Genomic DNA, 8,873 nt, shown 5'->3' with positions numbered 1-8,873 from the left:
GTGAAAGAGCAACAAACACACACACACACACACACATCCTTACAAACTTTCGCATTTATAATATTAGTAGGATAGGATAGGATTAGTAGGATAGGATTCAGCTATGAAATATCCCTAAAAGATATGATTTTTAATACTTTCCCGGTAACCTTATAACTAGGAAGAACTAGGAATGCAATATAGTTATATCAATGAAACAATTTATGGATTTCTTTCTCTCAATCCGTCTGTTTTACTGCGAATCGCCAGCAGTGTACAGTACATTATAAAACTTCCTAATACGCTAACATAGTCACGTGCGTCACCTAGTCGTAGCCAGCAAATCAATATCAAAGCGACTACCCTACGACTACATTATAAGGTTGCCTGACAGAGATGGTTTTGAGCCATAAGGCCGCGATTTGTACAATTTTTCTTTTACGGGTTAAGATTTTTACTTTCTTTATTTCTTTATACCAAATTGTACAATAAAGAATAAACAAATTATAATACAAAATTTTAACCATACACACAGCAAAAAAAACAATATATCTCACCTAATTGATCTCGGTGGTTCCGTCTGGTCCACAGGGACTCTTACACGAGAAACAATGAACGAATCGTGCTATCGTATGACCCGAGTGCGGACTTGAGTAGGGCGACCACACAGCTGGTAATATTATAGCTCAGTTAACAAGATCACAACTTTCTCCCGACATTGGTTTAGGGGCTAAATGACATGAAGGATCTCGATGGTAATCATGTTATTGTATATATAGGTGAGTTAATATTTTTGCAAGTGCAGCTTAAAATAACGATGCGTTTGGATAGAAGCTTCATACTTAATCTGTTCTAAAAATAAAGATCTAGAACCACTAAGTCACACGGGGTTCTTTTACTATTAGAGCTTTAGCTGATTATTAAAAAGTTTATCATTATTTAAAACTTAAAAATAAAACGATTATTGAATATGTACGATAACGCTATTTCTAGAAAAGTACAATTACAGGTCATTGGGGTGATAAATTCACGTAATGCAGCGTAATGTAAACACTGATAAGTTTTTAAGCTTCTCTAGATAAAATTTGCCCCTGCATTAGTAGCAAGGGCAAGTAATACATTGAAGAATAAAATCTATTACTAAATAGTAAATATTAAAAAAAAACAAATAAGAAATTCATATAGCTAAGGTTACTCAAATTCGGGTGGTTCTGTACTTTACAATTTTTCAAAGTTTAAACTGAAAAATTTATAATTTAAAACTTTTATATCTAGTTTAAATTTCCTATCAAATTAGTTGCCATCGATTACACATCGAAACGCGAAAACCATATTAAAAAATCGCTAATTTTCATTGATCCAACACACTTCAAGGCGAATAAAAATACACCGATAGAAAAGTCCTAGTCACCCGAAGCGGTTAGCGGCAACGGACGGAAGGCGGCGCGCGCGCAGGCGACGGGATAATGTACGGGGGCGAAGTCCGCCTGAGAATAGAACCCCACGTATCATCTGCTCCGCTTTGACGTAACTATGCGACCTTTATATACGTTCCGCTATTCGGCTTATAGCAAGTTTTTTTTTATAATTATATTTAACGATGAATAATATCGATGAAGTATATTTTAAGATTAATACAACTAAACGATGTTATATAAAAACTTAATTTTCTGTTTTTTTTTAACGCCGAAAAACAAATACAAAAATTAAGAGCTATATCTTTATTTAATTACATAGGCTTTTTTTTTCGACTTCTGCTAAGCGAGTTATAATCGAATTAGGATTTCTAATTCGGACGATTGATTATAATAGTTGAGATATTATATAATAAAAAAAACATGATAATAATGACATTAACATTCTTTATAACAACTAGCAGCTATAGATTTATTATAATACGAATAAAATATGTATGCATTCCATGTCATTTAAATACCACTGCAGCAATATAAAAATGGTGATCCTTAATGTAATATATAAATAAATAAATACACAAGCAACTTCGCTAAATCCTGATGTAATGCGAAATCAAATGAGCTGTTTTGTTAGATACTGAAACCAGTTAGACGTCAAATAAAAAATTAACAACACATGAAATTTGTACTTTACACTTCCAAACCAGTTTCCATGTGTTTTGAATTTAGCACCGGTTCCATTTGAAAATGCCGGAACTATTTAGGTGATTTGCGATGTTTATTATATTTATTTTGTTTATAATAACTACTCCGATCGCGATTATAAAATAGATAATAAAAAGGATAAATTTGTGCCAATGTCGTTTTATGCGGCCACATTATAAGTAACCATATCAATTAAATAAGAATTAAACTGCCTTTTGGTTTCTGATTTTCAGTTTAGATTTGCACATGTTTCCGATAAAAATGGTTAATTTTAATTCCACTTTTGTAGCCACATAATTGCCAACTAACTAGTATGACCGAACAGCCCGGCACGGCTTGATGATGTTGCCAGCAGAGACAGTTCATTATTCCATTTCTGCAGTGCTGCTTCTCTGATAAATGTTAATTCTGTTGTCAACTGCGGCCGAGGTCAGGTACTTCAGTGCTCGTTATCGTGAGGTCGATGCGGTCATACAGATAATTAATTACTTAATTACGCTGACAAATCAAATTGATTTTAATCTTGATAGCCTGTATCCAACCGAATAGTATGACGATCAATTATACTGTGATACTTCGACATTTTCTAGATCTACAAGGAGTGGTGAGAAGAGTGAGGAAACGGGCATTGCCTTTTCCTCGTCCTTCGCAGTCTATTTCTTCTTAACAGTCAATCCTTTCCTTATCCCTTTCCTCTTAAAAGCGGGCAGCGGCACTAACTCTGCGGATGTACATGGACGGTGATGATCGCTTACTATTAGGCGATCCACAAGCTCAGTTGCCCGCTGACATAAAAAAAAATTCTACATAAATAATGATTTAAAAAACGAATCCCTATTATCTTGTTTTGTACATAAATATCTTAAAATGTGACAAAAAAAACTTTACCTGAGACAGCTTAATTTAAACAAATTGGCCGGAGGTAAATTAATTCACGTTTGCGTCGTTTTTCTATTGAACGTCATTCCTATCTATAAAAGATTTCGCAGACAGAGTTATCAAACAAAAATAGTGACTCATAAAACTCAGAGTCAACTTTGCTCGCTTTTCATCCGAATCTCGAAACGAGAGCAAGCAATCTAGTACGTGAACTTCAGACCCGCTATCCGAAGGCCAGAGATAGGTTATCGCCTGGAAGGGCTCGCTACGATAAGCGCCTGTTCTTTGCCCGTCGCTATCGACGTATCCGTAAGCGGTGATAACTCCACTTGACCTGGAGGTCAGAATGCAGTTCCGCTAGCATGCACCCAATAGTTGATTACATATTTCTTCCCCTGAGTTTTTTTTTTATCTTATATTGGATTCATCAGTATGTTTATGTGTAACCGACTCCTTTAGAGTCGATTTTGACCCACATTAAACGGACGTATTTAAGTCAAAATCTTTGTAATGTATGTTATAATGAACTAATGGCGACGACACGCTAAATTTATGAGATCTTATTACCCTGATTAGGATCGCCAGGATTAAACAATTTTCTTACATCAAGTGCGACAATTCAGTAGATTTTATCATTAAATAGTGTTTTTTTTTTCATTTATTATTATTGAATAGTAGGCAACCCAGCTGGTGGGTTGTCTGTTGGTGATAGTCACCGATTATGAACATATTTAGCACATTCTCTTACTGGATGCAATGCGATGAAGGAACGATCACTTTACAAATATTTATAGCGAGTTGTAATACGTATATTTATTATTTCATCATTGGTGCGCATGAATGGCTGAGAGATTCGCTAGATTCTTTGATAAAAAAATAAATAAAAACAGAAGAGTTTTTTGTCACTACAAAGAACTCTTCTGTTTTGAAAACCTCAGATAACGGGTAAACGGGTCGGTAAAACCTCACGAAATATCGGGGAGAAGGAATGGGACTTAAAAAAACTTCATAGGATGAAGATTATTGGTTAATTGTGATTTACTATAAATATTAAATCTGTCGATTACGAAAACCACAGATTAACTAGACGACCAAAATGTTACGTATATATAAGTAATGTGAGAGGCGATCACGTCTCAATGAGAAGGTAATAATCATAATACCCTCAGTCTAAAAGACTCTTAGCTCAGATAAGAAGAAAGCCACGGCGTAATGTCTTTTATGTAGGCCAATATAGGATTACACTGAACAGTGAACACTAATGTATACAATGTTACAATGCGTTTTTTACGTAGCACCTTGGAACCTTTAGAAATTAAAAACTTTTTAACGGATTTTAAACGCGATTTATTCATTATATTATTAACCCGACGTTTCGAACACTTTACAGCGTGCGTGGTCACGGGGAGACACACAGAGAGGTGCGTTTAAAATCCGTTAAAAAGTTTTTAATTTCTAAATGTATAATACTCGCGTAAAATCAAACACAAAAAAATACTACCTTGGAACCTCTTGTAAAATTGACCACTGGCTGGACGCATGTAATGTGCAAAGACAATGTCTATGTAAAATAAAAACAATACATTTAATTTTGTATATTCGTCAATGGCATATAATTTTTTTGAATCCGTCATTACGTGCGCAGGTGTGACAAGTAACAGAAGTGAACCTTATTATAAGTAAATATGAAATTTCCATAAAAAAATACTGTATAATAAAGCAGCCTAGCGTAACAACTATCGTAGGATTGATTGCACAAGCGCATATCGAATCCAAGACAGCTTTGAATGCATAGACACAGCTATTCACCAATATCATGCTATATAACCTAACCCACGAAATAAAATCATAATCTAAATAAGAGTACAATAATAGACGCGTAAATAGAATAAAGAACAACGCCTAGTCTAGTCTGGAGGTCAATTATGTATTAATTAAAAGTAAAACCTTACCTACAGGAAAGAACAAGTTTATAAGTGGCCACTCCACATAATTTATTCTTGACATTCACGAGTGTTCTTTTTCGTTTTAACTGCAAAATGTCGCAGCATTTGTGGGCGGTTTTTTTTTTTTTGTTGAACATCTTTACGACACCTAAGATCACCGAGTGGAACATTATGGTTATTTTCCACAAGTAAATTGCTTGTATTGATTTTTTATACCATATTTCTAAAACATTTATATTTCCAACCGACTTCAAGAAGTGACAGTGGTTCGATGAATTAGACTGTATTTTTTAATGTTTGTTACCTCATACTGGATGAATAAATTTTTAAGTTTCTTTTTTCTATTTTAAAGTTGGTGGCTCTCATGTGGTCCCATTTAATCTAAGACAAGTTTTACGACTTGAAGGCAATTTAGTTTCTTGAAAAAGAATGATCTAATAACGTATCATTCCAATAGATTATATGTGATATTTATTAATATCATTGGGAAGTTTCAAAACTTCTTTGTTTCACCGTTATCAGCTCATCCTTTATCCACTATCACAATTTACATTGTAACAACCTTTACATATTTAAATGCAATAAAAATTTGAATGATAATGACATATTTACCAAACAAAGCGAGTTAAAAACGCGTGTAATAGCCCGGGAATCTAGAATCTAGATACATAATTAGATCATATCGTAAATCACCGAAATTCAGGCCTCGATTTAATATTTCAATCACGCACCAGCCGATCCTGTTTATATAACCCCAAAATTTAAGGGATGTTGTTTCGAGTTAGCTAGGTACAACCGCAATTATTTCACTATAAATTATTCATTATTAACCCCGATCAGTGTATAATATTTGAGGTAATATACCGAATTCATCATCAAATATTTTAGATACCAAATGTTGTTAAAATATTTGATGATGGATAAATAGCATTTGCCTATGCTTAAAAATTGTCCCTACCATATTGTCCCAACCTTTTCGCTCGTAGTCATCATCATTTTAACAAAAATGGCGTAGTAACATCTTACTACTATTATAAACGCGTAAGTTTGTAAGTACGGATGGATATTTGTTACACTCACGCGAGAACACCGTATCGTATCCGTATGGAATTTGGTACAGAGATAGAGTATAATCTGAATTAGCACATTAGTACTTTATACCCGGGAACTACGCGAGTGACGCTGCGAGTTACAGCTAGCAGTCAGATATAACTTAGTAATAGCTAGACCGTTTGGCGGGCACTCCCGGTCAATCCCGGGCACGAAGAGCAGAACAATCAGTACACTAGTACAAATAGTGAAAATAATATTATGATATGAATGAAAAAAGGGGTACAGAGTTCATTAGATATAGTTTAAACAAATATGAAACTAAAAATGCGGAAGTTTATCAATTGAAATACAGAACCAAGATTTGGATACTTTGGACTTCGCATTGCGGATGTAGCAAATACTAAGGTTTTTCCGAATTAATTTATATTGCGCTTTAAACTATGAATATAAAATTATTCTCATACTCATTATGCTAATTCGAGCCCATTTTTTGTTAATTTAGCGCATTCGCAGAGGCACTATCTCTGCGAATGTTCATGGGCGCTGGTGATCGCTTACCATCTGGCGAACAACGAGTGCGAGAGCGCTCAGTAAGGATATGTAAGAAAAGGCCGTCTGAAAAGCCTAAAAAGTGACATTTATAGTTATTTGCAAATTTAATTATTTATATTTACTGTGCCCATGTGTTATAAATTTTTCATGAATAGTCGACCAATGTGCACACATACCTCTGTTGACAGTGGAAAGGTAAACCCACTTTATTTAACTTATTCCTTACTAACGTACCAATTTCCATGTCGTCGAGAACTTCCAGCGAATCTCGTTTTAATAACGAACGGATTCCAAAAAAAAAAACATCGCAATTTGTCTCCGAAATCGGCACTAAAAATATTTGTACTAGAAACGACATACGTCAAAAAACCCATAGGGAGTTCAGCAAACAATGACAAACGATCATTCAACAAATCTCACGCCATAATAGCACATTAGGTCACCCGATGAGTCTGAACCCTGCCCTCAAATTAGATGACGCAAGGTCACGGCCGCGAGGTCGGACTACATCTAACGCGCTATCAAAACATCTACAAACATTCAGCTGCTACTGGCAAATAAGAAGAAAAAAAAAGAAAAAAGAACGACACGCTGCGAATCTTACCGCGTTTTTGGAACGTCGTTTACAAAAAAAGGTTGAAACATAAGTTGTATGAGTACATTACTGTTGTCAATTAATTGTAACTCTGTTTTTTTCAGAGGGAAAAAAATTGCCATCTTCCAATGCTCTTGTAATAAATCTATTCTTTAAAGAGGTAAAGTTTGTGATATTGTACAGGACAGAACTGATTATAAAAATTATTAAACAATAAAATACCACATTATCTGTTATAGTCATAGGCTGTATTTTATTTTGCGTTCATCCCAGATCAACTCGGGCAGAAACAGGGAAAGGGGTTAGTGCAAAGGTAAGCAAATTTAGAAACAATCGTCATCTGGCAGGATATGAAAAACACAGATGCAAGATGCCCTGCCCGTCTCTTCAAGCACAACATTCATTTAACAAATAAGCATTTGGTCTATATTATTTTATAATTAAACTTGCATTTACTTATATGTAAGTACATTTACTACATTTTACTTTAAACACATTAATTAACCCATTATATTGTTTCTTGTCTTGTCAGTTACGTTTGAATACTGCCATAATTTATCAAAAACTAATATTTTTGAATAAATAAATATACATATTTTGACACTCAGCTATTGCCATATTTTATTTAATAAGATATCCTAATACAATTAATATGTTTTCTTCTGTATATTTGCATTGGTTCAAATTAAAATTATTACTTATGACCACATACGGACGAATTTTGAGAGCTTTTATCATAATTCTAATAAAATTGTGTATGAAAATGTAATTATTGTATTCTGTTTGTTTGAAATAACATATCTACTGTTTAAACTGACAAGATTTGTTAAGATATAGACCTTCGCATGTTGGTTTCACAATTACAGTATAAAAATAAATAATTTATACTGTACCATTTGAACATGTTAATTTGAAGCTTATTTTTTTAATATAATCCTATACAAAAGAATGAAGTAGCTTTGGAACATATTAAATAAACTACATTAAGTTCAATTGAAGTGCTGAATAACTAGTTTCTACATTTTATTTAATTAGTACTTACTGAAAGATGTAAATAAAATCTATTTATTCAAAACTTGTAAAATATTGACTATTTTCTCTCACTAATTAGAACCGTTTAAGATAAGACATACATACTTATTAATGATAATAAGAAGTTTTCCGTTCACATATTTTTTGTTGCACAGCTAAGTTTCAGTTCTTATTATGGGTTAAAATTATTAATGTAATCTATTATCATAAAGATATGGTTATTGTACAATGCATTCCCAGAATATTAAAAACTCATAATTGCCCATTTTTAGTCAATCGCGCTAAATTGTCAGAAATAATAAAAAATGAGGGTGGAATAAGTGCGACGTGCGGCATAAATTTCGAGAAATTTTCTAGTTATTACGTTACGTACCGGCTTTCTTAAAACAAAAAAATATTCTTTAATTGATTACACTTTGATTGTCTTTGCAGTTTTGTTAGGAAATAGGATTTAAATATATAAACGCAAAATAAAAAACGTTTAACATATTCTAGGTTATAAAGTGCGATACTTGTAACGAATAAGAATATAAAACAGCACACGGAATCGAATCATAAATTACTTACAGTCAGTCTCGTTGTGTTTTCGTTCACTGAAAAAAATACACTTGTAAATTATCACTGAATTTTCAAATAAACTAGAGGTAAACACTGGCACAATCTGTCTTTATCTCAACGTCGACTGCTGAGCGCAAACCCAGCCAACCCGAAGTAACT

General features: G+C 33.5%; 1 protein-coding gene across 1 annotated transcript in view; it reads right to left on the bottom strand.

The window, feature by feature from the left end:
• Window positions 1-8,873, bottom strand: part of LOC119832165 (long-chain-fatty-acid--CoA ligase 4) — a 45,298-nt gene extending 36,425 nt beyond the window's left edge. The window contains exon 1 of the mRNA XM_038355779.1: window positions 8,724-8,873. The gene's annotated coding sequence lies outside the window, so the exon portion shown is untranslated. The remainder of the gene's footprint in view (window positions 1-8,723) is intronic.

Source organism: Zerene cesonia, chromosome 1, assembly GCF_012273895.1.
Source record: "Zerene cesonia ecotype Mississippi chromosome 1, Zerene_cesonia_1.1, whole genome shotgun sequence".
In the NCBI taxonomy this organism is placed as follows: Eukaryota; Metazoa; Arthropoda; class Insecta; order Lepidoptera; family Pieridae; genus Zerene; species Zerene cesonia.
This window is presented reverse-complemented; position numbering and strand designations above follow the sequence as displayed.